At 41.2% G+C, this 15,177-nt stretch overlaps 1 protein-coding gene across 4 annotated transcripts in view; it reads left to right on the forward strand.

Annotated features, from left to right (window-relative positions):
• SFMBT2 (Scm like with four mbt domains 2) overlaps positions 1-15,177 on the forward strand; it is a 110,703-nt gene that overhangs the window by 34,314 nt on the left and 61,212 nt on the right. The window lies entirely within an intron of this gene.

Here is a 15,177-nt window from a genome sequence, read left to right on the forward strand (position 1 = left end):
TCAGAAAACAATTCGCTTTGACAATTCTTGCAAAAAGCTTCTTGCATCCACTGAGTGAAACAGCAAAATCCTCCTCCCAATACATTTAATTGCCAAGGTGGAAATTATTTCATAATTACCCTCTGCAAGTCTCCTTAAAAAAAAAAAAAAGTAAGTTTAAGAACTACAGGCCCTGTTGCTCTGAGTTTAACCAGTGTTTCACATTATCCAACTCTGCATTTTCTTTCATGTGAATATGAAAGAAAATGCAGAAAAGTTGAGAATCTGTTCAGTATTGAACAGAAGCATTACAGCCCCATTTGTAGACTTGGTTTGTGGTCACTGAGGAGACTACAGTGTCATTATTCAAGCAGACACCACTGACATGTGCACCTTGCTCACCTTGAATATCCAGCAGTGAATATCCACAGTTGTTCTTCCACACTCACACCATGTCCTGGGACATCTGCTCTCAAGCTGTGCAGCTAAAAAACCCAAAAACCTCAGAAAAATGGGATGATTGACCCTGAAAGCATAACAGTGGGTGCAGACCACTCATTTTTGTAAGTGTCAATTTAATTAATGTCAGGCTAAATGCATTTTTAATAAAATACTCTTTTAAAATTATTAGTTTGAGAGATTTTTAAATAGTCATTCTTGATAATTGAATTTAATTTCCCTTCCCCAGTCTCCTGTAATTTTCCCCAGAGGAGTTCTGGAATGGAAATGCCACTTCAACTGTAAGACTAGACTTGGGTAGTTAATGATATAAAAGGTAAAGCATGGTCAAACTTAATTAATCTCTATTGGAGACATCTGTGGAGACTTAAAAAAAATAACAGCCATGTCTTTGATATTCAGAGTTAGACAGTTTTGGGTGTTTTTATCAGAGAAGGTGGTGATATTTTTGGTGCATTGGGTAGGAACTGGGAAGGGTGAGTAGCACAAGGGATTTGCTCCAGAGCATGCCAAAATTGAAATACACTTTTCTGCAGTGGACCTTTTTTGATCAGTTTGAATATTAAATTATGCCTTCTAGTGCTGAATGAGGGAGGATTTTCTGTGCTCTTTTAGACCAAGGACAAACCACCATGTCCAGTGCCATGTCCTCAGCAGAGCTTTCCTTCAGGTGCACCTGGGATTGGTGAGGAACAGGCACGGAGTGAATTTGGGAAGCTGCTCGTGGCAGATGCAGCACCAGCATGATCCTGAGCCAGCTGTGACTTGCACTTGATTTTTCCTTCATTATGCATGATAATGTGGGCTCCCAGTTGCCGTGGAAGGGGCTGGGTTCCTGAAGCAGGCCATATGCTCCTGCAGCCCGTGGAGGTGGCTGGTGACACAGAGCAGAGCTTCAAGGGATGCTCCTATAAAGCATTTTCCTGATGACAACTAAAAATCAGTTCTTCCAACCCAGATACCAAATTCTGGCTCAGTTCTGGCCCTTCTGGATTGGAGAACTTCTGCTCTGAATTCCCAAGTAATCTGTCTCTGTGTCTCTGTGTGCGTGCTCTCGCTTCCATTCGATTTTGGTCACAGAAGGAATAAAACCCAGACCCACAAATGAGCTTAAGGACATGCTGAAAGCCATCCTGATTGATGGTTTATTTTGTGTTGAGAGGCAGAGCATCCACCTCCTGTGTTTGTAGCTAAAAAAAGCTTCTTTCCCCACACTGTCACTTGGGAATGAAGAAACGAGGGGAAAGTCAGCGTTTTTAGGTGTAAAAAATGTAGCTACTTCCTAAAGGGCTGGAGTTGATGTAGAAGATTAATTATATCCAGGGGAAGCCTTTCCAGATTCAGGAAGTCATTCTGCTATGTGCTGTACCAGATTTAGTGAAGAGGCTCTGCTGTGATGAGTACAGAACATAGAGAGGGGGAAATCCTGCAATTCCCCTGTGCCAAACACCTCTGTGAAGGTCAGTGAGGAGTGGAACATCTACACCCTGAATGTTTGACTGCTGAGGGGGAAATCCTGGAATTCCCCTGCGCCAAACACATCTGGGAATGTCAATGAGGAGTTCCCTGCCCATGGGAAGCATCTACACCCTGAATGTTTTGACTGCTAAAATTACCTTTTCCATAGAATCCTGCTTTGCTTTGAGCAGTTCTGCTGTTGAGCTTGACCTTCTCAGCAGGTGGATCTGTTGGGAAGGCCTCTTCATGTAGAGTATCTAAATTCATTTAGAAAGAAGGCAAAAAAACTTAAAGAGGAAGCATATGCATGACATTGAAGAGTACAGAACCTAGAGAGGGGGAAATCCTGCAATTCCCCTGTGCCAGACACCTCTGGGAAGGTCAGTGAGGAGTGGAACATCTACACCCTGAATGTTTAGGCTCCTGAAATTACCTTTTCCATAGAATCCTGCTTTGCTTTGAGCAGTTCTGCTGTTGAGCTTTTCAGCAGGTGGATCTGTTAGGAAGGCCTCTTCATGTAGAATATCTAAATTTATTCAGAAAGAAGGCAAAAAAACTTAAGAGGAAGCATTGTATGATGAAGATGAGATTAAGGGCTCACAAACCAGTTGAATGAATCATGGCTCTGCACTAATATTTGATTTAGCAGTGAAGACATTTGGGTTCAATGGAGCATCATCATCTCCAGTCAGAATATCCCAGGTTGATGGAGAAGCTAAAGTTTTGTAATTCAAAGGAAATTCAGAGAGCTGTGGAAAAGCTGCTCCCATTTCTTGTCCTGTAGCACATTGTTATTCTCAGTTCACAATAATGTTCCATGTTGATCTCCGATTCAGATTTAAACTCTTCAAAGTTTCAGGGGATGTTTTTGATCCTGGGATTTATAGTTCAAGCCCCTTTTCTGTTTCCAAGTGAAGAAAACACATGTCTAGCAAGCACAAAATGAGCCTTGATGGAGTATTTCTTTGATGGTGCTGTGATGATGGTTATGAATTTACATTTTGTGCATAGGATGTTGAGCACCTCATGGGGCCTGGCTGTGCTTTGACTGTACCATTAATTTGGGGAAGGATGCATGATGAATGTTCATCAGGCCCTGCAGGTTCTGATTTGTGGTGCTCACATCACACAGCTGAAAGGCTCCAGAGTGATTAAACGGGATTCAGTCATTAGGAGCTGGCAATACGAATGTGATTAATTACAGAACGCACTGTAAATTGTGAAATGAGTTTGATGGGATTTTTTTGGAAAACATATGTTTCTGCTTCATGGGGTGTCAGAAGTTGGAGTCGTGGTGAATGAGGCTTGGTTGCTATTTCCATGATAATTTGGGAGGGTGCTGGGTCATGGGAATGGTTAGATTTTCATTGTTGTCCCAAGCTCTGGGGGTGAGCAGTGACATTTGGGGAGAATCACACACAAATCCTTAAATCAGACCTTACAAGTGCACCTTGGAGCCTACAGCCAGGCTCTTGTACTGCCCAAGGTGTATCCTTTGAAGGCCTTACAATAAATACCTACTTTATTCCTTCAACTCTGTCTAGCCTCTGTTCCAGGCAGCCTCTTTAAACATAAATTCCTCACTAACCCAAGCACAGTGGCACCAGCCTCCCCCTGAGTCCTGACAGAATTTTCCAGCCAAGAATTCCTTTGCCTCTTGCCTCTGAGATGCATCTTTGTGTTGGAGGTGTCAGGCTGAAACTAGTAATAGATTGCTTTTCACTTTGAAATCTCTGAAAAAAAATGTTGGAAAAAATTTAGGATACACTGCCCAGAGAAGTTGTGGTTGCTCCATCCCTGGAAGTGTTCAGGACCAGGCTGGATGGGGCTTTGAGCCACATTGTCTAGTGTAAAGTGTCCCTTCCCACTGTAGGGAGTTGGAACAAGAGGATCTTTAAGGTCCCTTCCAGTCCAAACCATTCTGTGATTCTAAAAAAACTCCCCCAGTTTTAAGCATGCACCAAAATTTCAGTCCTTTTTTTTTATTGATGTTTCTTCCATTGTATATTAAACAATGTAATGCATGCAATAAACTGCAAGCATCATCCCCACTCGTTCTCTTCTTTCTGTAGAATACAGAAAATAAAAAAAAAAAGAAAGAAAAACCAAAAATCCCAACCCCAAATCAGAATGGATTTCTTGGACATCACATCCCTCTATTTGTCTTCCATGTTTTGATGGTTTTATTTGTGGTGGATATTTGCTGTAGACTGTTGGCACTACCAGGGAGAAACACCATAATTGTGCAGTGAACTGGTTTATGCTTTATGTAAGAACATTGTGCTGCTGTAAATCTGTTGGGTTTTGCAGAGCTGTCTCCAAAGAATATCCTTCAGAAAGTGATCGTGGGGTTTGGGAGTGAGAAGAGTCACTTAGTGTGGGGGATAATTGGATGGAGCTTGGAGGTGTGGGGTCAGAGCCCTGGGCAGGATATTTATACTGCAGTGACATCCCAGGATGGAATGGCCCATAAATTGTAGGTGTTGTTGTGCCACAGAATCTATTTGGGGCTGGTCTGAGATCCCAAAGGCACAGGGCATGGAGCTGCTTCTTGTGTCCATTGCCTAGGCATGGCAGACACTCATTTTCACCAGTGTTTGGTGTTCAGGAGACCTCCAGGTTTTCTTTGTTTCACTGTGAGGCACCAGTGACACTTGTGGCAATGTCATTTTATGTGAAAGACCCCAGTTCATTCCCATTGTTGGCAAGGGCCAGTGTGTGCCCATGCTGCCCAGAAACTCTGATTCAGCTCTGAACCAAGCTGGTGGCTGGCTTGCAGTAGTTGTGGCTGTGGTTAGGAATTCTGATTTGGATGGGGATTTATCTAAAATTCAGCATTTTGCTTTGTAGACACACTGTTTTTTCCTCTTTCTGTGTTTCTGGTGTGAAACAAGTGCACAAGGAGCTGTGGAATGCTACAGGAACACCTTACCAGCATTGATGGCTGGCAAGCAGCACAAACATCCTCCTCCATGGCTTTCAAAACTTTTAAATTGTACTTTTTAAGAAAACTTTTGAAACTTTTAAGCTTTTCAGGATTTTACAATTTTTGTACAATTGTACATTCTGTACAATTTCTGCTACATTTGTCTATGCATTTCTGTCTACCTGCCACAGTAAATCTCTTTGCCTGCAAAGATGACTAAACAGTTTTTTGGTTTTCAAGGATGACTAAATAGTTTTTTGGCTTTCACCCAGAGGGGCTACAGTTTGGAAGGAAATAACCATGCAAATGCCTGCTGAGTGCAGGGAATCTGGTGTGTGTACTTGTTTTTCACACAGGTGAATTCATAACCTTCTCATGAAGTCACTGTGAGCTCTGTGATCTGGTTTTGCTTCTGAGCACATTGCTTAAGATGCTGATTTTCCCTGGATAACAGCACTCTCACAGTGTTATTGCTATTATTCTTTTATCTCTATGGGCTAAAAACTGATGTAGAAATTGAAGTCACAATATCAGCTTCCCCCTTCTTTTCCCTGAAAGCTCCCAAACTGCTGATTTCACAGGGCCTTCATTAAAGACTCCTGGGTCTGGAGATTGGGAGCTGGAGCTCTCAATCCATCTCTTCTGAGCCCTGGGCACGGTGCTTAATGCACAAGGAAGGAAAAAATAATCAGGGAATGTGTGTGGAGGCTTGGGGTTAAGTGCCAGGAGCTGCAGGGTTTGGATGCTCATTTTCACAGTGAGCCATCACCCTAATGGTCATTGATACTAATGATGGGAGAGCCCCCATGGTGATGTGGTGTGTGCAGAGCTTTCAGCATCCAGGCACTGCCTGCCTCTCAGAAATGCCTTTCAGAACTCTGTGTGCACATCCAAGATCATTTCAGTCAGCCAGTCTGATTTGTTTGATTTGTTTCTAAGGCTGTTGTTGGCAGCAATGAAATTCAGGTTCCTTGTTCCTAGAATTGAATGGGGCAGAGAGCAGTTTTATGCTGTTGTTTTGAAGAGTGTGGAGTTCATGTTTAGCTAAGAAATTTTGGAGGAGCACAAATGACTAACTCTGGGTGAAACCCTCTGACTTTGTAGTTACACCTCAGGATTTTTCCTAATTTATCACACAGGTAACTGAGACTAAAATCAGCCCATTTTTGCCACGTTGGATTCTGTAACAAAATCAGAATAATCAGCCTTCATTCATCCCTGCAGATAACTGTCCCACTGTCCTAGGGTGACTTCATGCTGTTTGTATCCCCAATTGTCTGTTCTGCTTATGCTGGATATTGAGTTCTGTGCTTTTAAAACCAGATCTGGGAGCCAAGGGGGGAGAAGGAGAAGCTGTGGAATATCTGAGGTGGCTGTATGCAAAAACATAAAAGAGCTTCAGCTTTCCTTCTCACAGGCTGTGTTGTCTGCAGCATGGGCAGCAGGAGAGAGCTCTCCTTTGCTTTTAGTTAGTTTTTTGGCTAGCTGAGGCAGAGAAGTTCTTTGTGGCTTTTCTTCTTCTTGGAACTGATCTGCTCTGGACTGAAAATTCAGAAAAATATCAGGAGCTCACAGCTGTGACCCACTGGAGCCTGGGATGTGGCATTTTCCAGCAGAGAAGAGACTGATAAGAGCCTGAGTGAGCTGAGCTACACCCCACAACACGGACTCTTTAAATTTGCCGTCTCTTCAGAACAATGAGAGGGTCCATTGTTTAATATTATTCAATTTTATGCTTGTGAACACTTTGCTTGTTACATAAACAGGTTTTTTTCCGCTTTTCTTGAAGGAGGTTTACCTCCCAAACTGGTTGGGGGTGGGAGGCTGCTTGAATTTGCTTTCTAGAAAAGACCACTTCAGAAGCTTCCTCCCAAAATTTGCCCTAATGCAGGACATCCACATAAAAATGGTTGTGTCCAGAAGATATTTTTGCATTCCCTTCCCAAGTTTTGATGGTATTAATGAGGGTGGGTTTTGGTACCTAGTCTAGGTGACAGCATGGCAGAATTGTGTTCCAGGTGAAATCAGTGTAAAACCACCTTTAAAATAAATAAATGATCATAGAATTGTTTGGGCTGGAAAAGATCATTGAGCCCAACCATCAAAGATCATTGTTTCCTCCCAAAATTTGCCCTAAAGCAGGACACCCAGTTAAAAATGGTTGTGTCCAGAAGATATTTTTGCATTCCCTTCCCAGTTTTTGGTGGCGTTAATGAGGGTAGGTTTTGGTACCTTGTCTAGGTGATAATGTTGCAGAATTGTGTCCCAGTTGAAATCAGTGTAAAAACACCTTAAAAATAAATAAATGATCAAAGAATTGTTTGGGCTGGAAAAGATCATTGGGCCCAGCCATTAACCTAAGCTATAAATACATGGTAAATGCTCTAAACAGTTGAATTCTTCATTAAATTCCAAGCTGTTGAGGCTGGATGACTTTTTGTTATGCTGAAGGACCAGGTGAATGAATTGGTTGCATCCCTGCAAGGTGAAGGGTGGGAAGAGATTAATTCCCCTCTCCTCCTGCCATGCCCCATCTGCATCTCTCTCCCCTCATTCCCAGATCCTGAGGGAGAGCAGTGCAAAGTGTCCTGTGGACAATGCGTGCTGTAATCTGGGTGATTCCAGGCTGGCTGGTGCTGATCATGGCTGGGTGAAACCTTGAAACAAGTGCAAATGGGAGCTGATGGATTTGCTGCTGCTCTTTATCTGCATAATCTGATTGCAATTGATAAGGAACACCAACAAGATAGATCAGAGTCCCTTCCCACTATCAACACCTCTCTCTTTTTTACCCCTTTGCTAAAAATTTACTTCAGTGCTGATCACACTTGGCTGAAGCCTTCAAACAAGTGCAGGTGGAGCTGATGGATTTGCTGCTGTTCCTTATCTACATAATCTGATTGCAGTTGATAAGTAACACCACCAAGATAGAGCTGAGTCCCTTCCCATTATCAGCACCCTTCTCTTTTTTAGCTTTTTTCTAAAAATTATTTTAAATACTTCAATGCAAACCAGGTATTGACTTTGACTGAAGGGAGGTAATTAATCACAGCATTTATGATTAAATAATTTACTGCTGGGTAGGTACCTGAGGTTTTTCTGCTCAGGGAGTCAGGGCAGGGTTTGTGGCACTGTTGGGATCTATGGGACAAATTTCTCTTCTGATCTTGGGCAGTTTGACTTGGAAGCAGAAAACCACAACAGTGAGATGTCAGAAAAGTGTGTCTGTGTCCATAATATTGTGTTTGGGGTGAACACAGCTGATCCTGCTGTTGGGAGTGCCTCAGTAGTTGGTGGTGGTGACCAAAGTGTCTTGTGCAGCTTCCTAACCTTCAGTGAGTTGATTGAGGGGATTTTTACAAGATTTTACATAATAATAATAATAATGATAATAATGATAATAATAATAATAATAATAATAATAATAATAGTAATAATAATAATATCAGTATAGTAGCATCCCCTCACCCTGTCTGCACACACTGATGATGTTCCCCCACAGAATCCCACATTCACCTCTTCCAGTTCGTAGCCAGTGCATTTTTTCATTTCAAGAAATGAAAAAGCAACTCCCAAACCACCCACTGCTTTTTTATTGTTAAAAGATAGCAGTTAATTAAAGACTAGGGAAACTCAAGGGGAATGGTGTGCATGTCTGTGAAGGGCTCAAAGAATGTGGGGAAGCAAAGTGTCCTGTGGACACTGAGGCAGCTTTTTGCTCATCAGCTTGCTTGTTTTGACCCAGAGGATATAAGCAGATAATTTCTGGAAATTCTGAATGGCAGCAGGAAGGATAAAAGTTGCATTGTACTGAAATTCAGTGTAGTTGAATAGAAAAAACTGTAAGGGAGTTCAGGTGAGAACCTAAAGCATGTGCTCATGCTTTTATCTGTTTTTTAATTTTCTTCTCCTTTTTTCTAATCAAGGGCTGCTTTTTCATGCGGAGTTGGGTGTGTAAGGATTAAAGTCTGTGTGCTGGCCCTTTCTTGGGTCAGGACCACAAAAACTACTTAAAAATGAGATCAGGGTGGTTTGGATACCCTGAAAACAGAGGGCACCAAACATCTTGAAGAAAACTTAACAAACATGCAGAATATTGTTATTAAATTAAGTGGCTCACATGGGCTAAACATTAATTTGAAGTTTGCACTTAGTCAGTTTTATTTTTTAAAAAGTGAGATAATTAGGAGCAAGCAGATTAATGAACAGCTTAAAGGATCAAATACTGAGAGAATGCAAGAGTGACACATTCTCCTACAGACATCACACTTCCTTCCAGCATCTGCTCATTAGCCTGCTGTAAATTCCCATGAATGGGAGCACAGAGTGCTGCTGGTCCAGAGGTGTCTTTTGAGCACCTGCATTTTTTGGTGGACAGTTATTTATGACTTCTGGTTCCCATGAAAATCCTCTCTATGTAATATTTTCCTTGAACGCTTTATTTAAGACAGGTGTGTAGAAGGCAGTGCCTGAGCTCTGAAGTTGGGGTCTCATGGTATTTGTGGCTGCACCACAAGGAAATCAGATCAACAGCTTTTGATGCGCTTCCTTTTCTTTTCTGGACTGAATTTGCATTATTTTGTGATCCAGTTCAAACCACAGAACTCTGCTGCTGTGAGAACAGAAGACTGTTTGAAGTTTAAAGTAAGAAATTGTTTGAAGATGTCTTTAGCCCCATTTGGCTTTTTTTTCAGGGAGCCCACAAAAGAATTCAAAGCAAACAGTTATTTTTATAAAAAAAATCATTAAAGCACTAAGTAAATTTTTTTTAAATGTAGGTTTTACTTGATTTATTTTGGAAATTCTTAGTAGGGGATCTGGCTTTGTGTTCCCAGCCCTGAAGGTCTTGGAGTGGGTTCAGAAACAGGCTGAGGCTTTACTTGGGGACAGCACTCAGCCCCCATCCTGTTTTCACATCCAGTCTGGTTCCCAGGGATGTAAATAGTTCAGCAAGAGGAATGGAAATGTGGGGATTCAACCGTTTCCTGTCAAAATGCTGTTTTATCAAAATGGAAATATTTTGTGAGAACATGTCAGTTTTGACAAATTGTTTTGATGGGTGAAGTCTAAACAAATTGTTTTAGCATTCTATGTTATTTTGATATAAAGACATCTCATTTCAACTCCATCATTTGGACCTTTATAACATAGCTACAACATTTATGTGTTAATATTTTTGTAACTTATAAATATTGCATCGGATTTGTGACAACTTTAAAATTAAAAGAAAATGTCAATATTGTAAGCTTTCTATATGGTTTTGCAATATGCTGTTTAGCTTTTAAAAAACTGCATATCTTGTCACAGAGTCACAGAATGGTTTGGGTTGGAAGGGACCTTAAAAAACATCTTTTTCCACCTCCCTGCCATGGACAGGGACATTTTCCACTGGATTTTGGATGCTCCAAACCCTGTCCAGCCTTGGTTTTGCTGGGTGGGTGACCTGTAGCAGATCTCCACTATAATGTCACCCATCCCTGATGGATGGAGTGGTTGGAATTCCCTTGAGTTGCCCTTCAGGTGCTCTCCTGCTGATCTGGGTTCTTTCTTTCCAGGCTCTGGGCATTTCTTTCTGGCACCAGCAGCTTTATTTTAATGTATCTTAAATGTATGTCTGATTCTTGTATCTCATATATATATTTATATATATTTATATATATTTTTTAATATATATATATATACACACACACACATACATATACATATACATATATATAAATACATAATATACATAACATATATAATATATATAATATATATACATAATATATAAAATATTATGTGTGTATATATAACATATATACATAATAGATATAATATATATAATATATTTCTAATTTGTATATCGGTATTAAATTTTGAACATCCTGAAAATTAATCTTTTAATGAGATCCTGGTATTTTAGTTTATTTCACAATGGAGGAAAGAGAATTACCTGAGTCCTGCCCAGCTCTAATTCCTCTTGTTAACTATTTTTGTTCATTTCAGTCCTAGGAAAGAGTTAAATTTTTTAATGATAAAAATAGTTCCCACACTGAGAGTGTTGTCACTCAGCAGATTAATCTGGAAGATCTTAAACCATTTTATAAAGCTGTTTAAGATGCTGTTCTTCACAAATGAGAAAATTAAAACTCTGCTGTTTAGAGGTTGATGGATTCCAGTGGGGATTTTCCAGCAGAGGTGTCGACAGGTTGCTGGTGATCCTGGGTTATTAAAAAAAAAGAAACCCAATGTGAAGAGTGTTTTGTTGTTTTTTGATTGTTGTTTTCTTTTAGGTATGGACAAAAATGAGCATAATTTGATATTACTGCTTATTGGGCACATGTATCCATGGGGCATGCTGAGGTGTTTCCAAGGAGTAGCTTATTTTTAGGTGCTGTATGCCTGTAAGTTATTTATGCTACCATTGCTGTATTTTACCAAATGCAGCAGTTCAGATCCCTGAATCTTGTTCTTGCCAATCAAGTGGGTGCCTTGGGATGAAAAAACAGTCATGAAAAGTAAAAAAACAACCACGTTCTTCCCATTGAATTGTCGATTTTTCAGATTTCAGTGTTTTTCCTGCACTTTGCAGTGTCCTGTTCTTGGGGGGGAAAAAAAAAAAAAGGAAAATGAGAATTTCCATGTAAACCTGAGAGAAGTGACTCTCAGCAAAACAGCAACTACTAGAAAACGAGATAAAATCCCAAGAGCTGCTAATGTGATAATAGTATCTCATATTCATTGAATGGAGTGCCTGTGCCTCAGTGCTGCCATGGGACTGTGAATGTGCTTTTAATCTTTTATTTCTCTAGAGAGGCAGATAAATCTGAACCCATTATGTGCTGAGGCTGAGGCAGGGCACTGAGATTTACAGGCTTGCAGGGAATGAAGCTGCTGGCCTGGCTGTGGGGCACGTGTTCAGGGGGATTGGATGGGATGGGATGTGCCTTGCTTCAGTATTTCCAGCTCTTGGAATGGTTTTCATGGTCAGCACACACAGAGCAAGGGGAAAGGCTGGGCTTGATGGGGAAAACCTGATGATAAATACTAAATACATCAGCCAGTGAGCAGCTGGCAGCAGCCCCTGCTCCTCAGGTCCAAATGCAGCCTGGAGTGTCGGGACACAGCTTGGGAAAATGAGTAAAATGAGTAAAAGTGAGGAAATGGCAGTGGGAAAGAAGGGGGGAGAGGAGTGGGAGTCAGAGATGTTGTGAGCAAGGTGAATTGAGTAGGGAAAAGTGGGAAGAACTTGAGGGATATTGGATATGATCCATTTCTTGGTGGAAGGGGCACTCAGTTTTATAGCCTGAGTCTTAATGTTGGAAAGATCTTTTTTCTTACTCAATAATTTGCTGTAATATTTGCCACACTAGAAGGTGATCTCTGAAATAATCATTTTTTCATGGAAGGAGGCAGTGAGCTGCAAGGCTTTTTTTACTGATTTTTACTTTTGCAGGTGTGGATAATTTCGCTGAGGTCTGTTGGGAATGGTTCACCCTTCACCAGCCCATCACTGAGTCTGGGACTGGTTCATCCCTACAGCTGCTCCTCAGGAATTGGGGAGGGAAATTTTGGGTCTTTTTCAGGTGTTTGAAACCCATGGACCACTCCTGACTCACTGAATTAATTTAAGGCAGAGGAAAATGTTTTGAAAACAGGAATTCTAGTGGAGTTCAGGTCACTATGGGGCAGGATTCTTTATCCTGGCCACCTTCCCTTCCCACCAGCTGCAAAAAAAGCAGAATTCTCCCAGCCTGTCCAGCAGTTGGAGAGGTTCTGTAGAGCCTTTTCCTGTAGCTAATGATGAGGGAAAATGGGAAATAGTGATGGGAAGTTCACTGTTTCACTCCCCAGTGCTGAAGGAGTCTGATATACCAGAGCAGCATTTCTGGAGAGGGATGCTCAGGCTGGGCACCCATGCATGGCACTGACAGCTATTCTCATTTACCCAGCAGATTTTCCTTGTTTGAATATATTTGTTTAACATTTTGCTTGGTCTTCAAAGGCTTTTGCAGCTATCATGATCATTCAGATTCACTTCATTACTACTAAAAATTAATATTTGCTCTGTGGTGACTTGAACTGTAAAGCTGAGCAGGCTGATTGTGCTCTGTAGGCACAGAGGAAGGTACAAATCCCTGTTTCTACAACTTCCAGTGCAATTTCCTGTCTCTCAGAGGTTTTCAGAGCTGTTTTATCTATGCCACAAAAGCATAAGAAAGGAAAACCCTAGAAATTAGATTTGTATGGGAAGGATAGTTCTGAAACCACCTAGAAACTGAGAACAGCTCAGGTTTTTTTTCAGCTGAGCCTGTTTAGTCTGAAAACAGAGGTCACCTTGTGACTTTTGGACTTTGAAAGTCTCTAATCCAGATCTGAATGTGGAGAGGACCTTATTTAGATGTCAGACTGTGAGGTGCAAGTCTTTTTTAAAAGGACAGAGATTTTTCTCTCTCTCTGAAAGGCACTGGGAGACTGACAGACAGGCAGATCTGTGAATCAGGCATCGTTATGACATCTCCAGTTGGGCATCTGGAAGTGGAAGCCCCTGAAATCTGTTAATCTGTTGTCAACTCTGAAAAATCCTATTCTCCCCCCATCTCCCTCCCGCCCAGTCCTGCCAGCTTTGAAAGTTCAAAGTGTGCGCTTTTTATCACATTTGTCATTCCTCGGTAGCGAAGCTCTGGCATTCAGAGATTTGGCTGACAACTTGGTGGGAACGAGCCAGAATCGAGTTCAACTTGCACCTTTCTGTGCTGCACCCAGTGCTGTGCTCAGGGGGAGGCAGAAATCTGAGCTAGAGGGACCCCAGCCTCATTCATTGCCACAATCACCATCCTCTCCCTGGTGCCAAAATTCAGCTTGGTTTCTTTATCCTAAGGTAGGTGGACAGGAACTGATGAGTTCAACACAGCAGGAGTGTTTAGAGAGAAAGTGTCATATCTAAACCATTTTTTCTCAGGCTGTTCTTTCATCTTAAATAATGCAAAGGTCATAAATCTTCCAGAAATCATGCAAAACTGGTGCTGCAAAAGACATAGAATGGTTCCAGGCAAGTTCAAACACTATTTTATGGAGGCTCGAGTCCAGCAGTGCAAGGTTTGATAATTTTAAATACATTTAAGGTTTGATAATTTTAAGTACATTTAAATGCACATTTAAAGGAGTTTAGATATCTAAATGGGATGTATAGCTCAAGCTGAGAGAACTGGCTTTTGGGGAAGGAGCAGAGCTCAGAAATGAGGTTGAGGCAAGGTGCCCTGGGCATGGCTTGTGTCTTTATCCATATCCAATCCTGTGGATTACCATGGGGTAATGGTCTTTAAATAAGATATCTGGTTGTTTGTTCAGAGGAAATGTTTAAATTTTCAAATGTTTGTGACTTTTCCATTCTGTAAGTGTTTCTAAGTTAGCCAGATAACTGCATTCCTGATGAGTCTCTCACACATAAGTAAGATTAGTTTGGAGAGAAAACAAAGTTTCAGGTGTAATTTAATTCTCATTTACAGGCAGGTAGAATTAAAGTTAAATTTCTGGATTTTTGATTACAGCTGCACAGTGCATTTGAAGAGGCATCTCTGTCTGTCAAGCTGAGATTTGCTGAATTATTGCCTTCATGTGTCCACTGATTTAAACCAGAACTGACCTGGAATGTTAATCCTAGAGGCAAAATTTGTATATTTCAGTTCAAATCTTAAAAAACTGCATACATGTCCTAAATTGATGCTGATTCACAGTGTTTACCTCAGAAATTATTCTTTTTTTTTTTTTTCCTGATAAGGGAAAGACTTTAAGTCTTTCTTCTTGCCGGTGTATTGACTCAGCAGCTGATATATGATGTTCTCAGGGTTGATTTTTCTACTCTGTTGGAAAAGCACCTGGAGTTTCTGGTCTCCTGTCAGGGAATTGAAAGTTTGTACAGCTTCTTTTATTCCCAGAGGTCATTAGTGAACATACAGAGAGACTTTATAAATCACATCTGAGCCCAGGTGATAAGCAGGAAACGAGTGGTTACACAGGCAGTGGCCAATTCTGAATGGGAGAGATGGGGATGATAAACCATGATGTTGTAAATCACTGTCAGTGGCTACAGTGGAGCAACACCTTCCCTTTTTTCGGGATTTAACTGTGTGCACAGGTTGCCCAAAGAACTGGACAACAAACCAGTTTTTTTTCCTTGTCTGAGATGCAGTTGCATCCAAAACGTTAGAGGTGGTAAATCCTGAGGAGATGTTTCTGATGGAATCACAGGATGGTTTGGGTTGGAAGGAACATGAAAGATCATCTCATTCCATGCCCTGCCATGGCAGGGACACCTTCCACTATCCTAGGATGCTCCAAGCCCTGTCCAACCTGGCCTTGGACACTTCAGG

The sequence above is a fragment of the Melozone crissalis genome, unplaced genomic scaffold (assembly GCF_028551555.1).
Source record: "Melozone crissalis strain CALT ecotype California unplaced genomic scaffold, PUWL_Pcris_2 ptg000110l_1, whole genome shotgun sequence".
Taxonomy (NCBI): domain Eukaryota; kingdom Metazoa; phylum Chordata; class Aves; order Passeriformes; family Passerellidae; genus Melozone; species Melozone crissalis.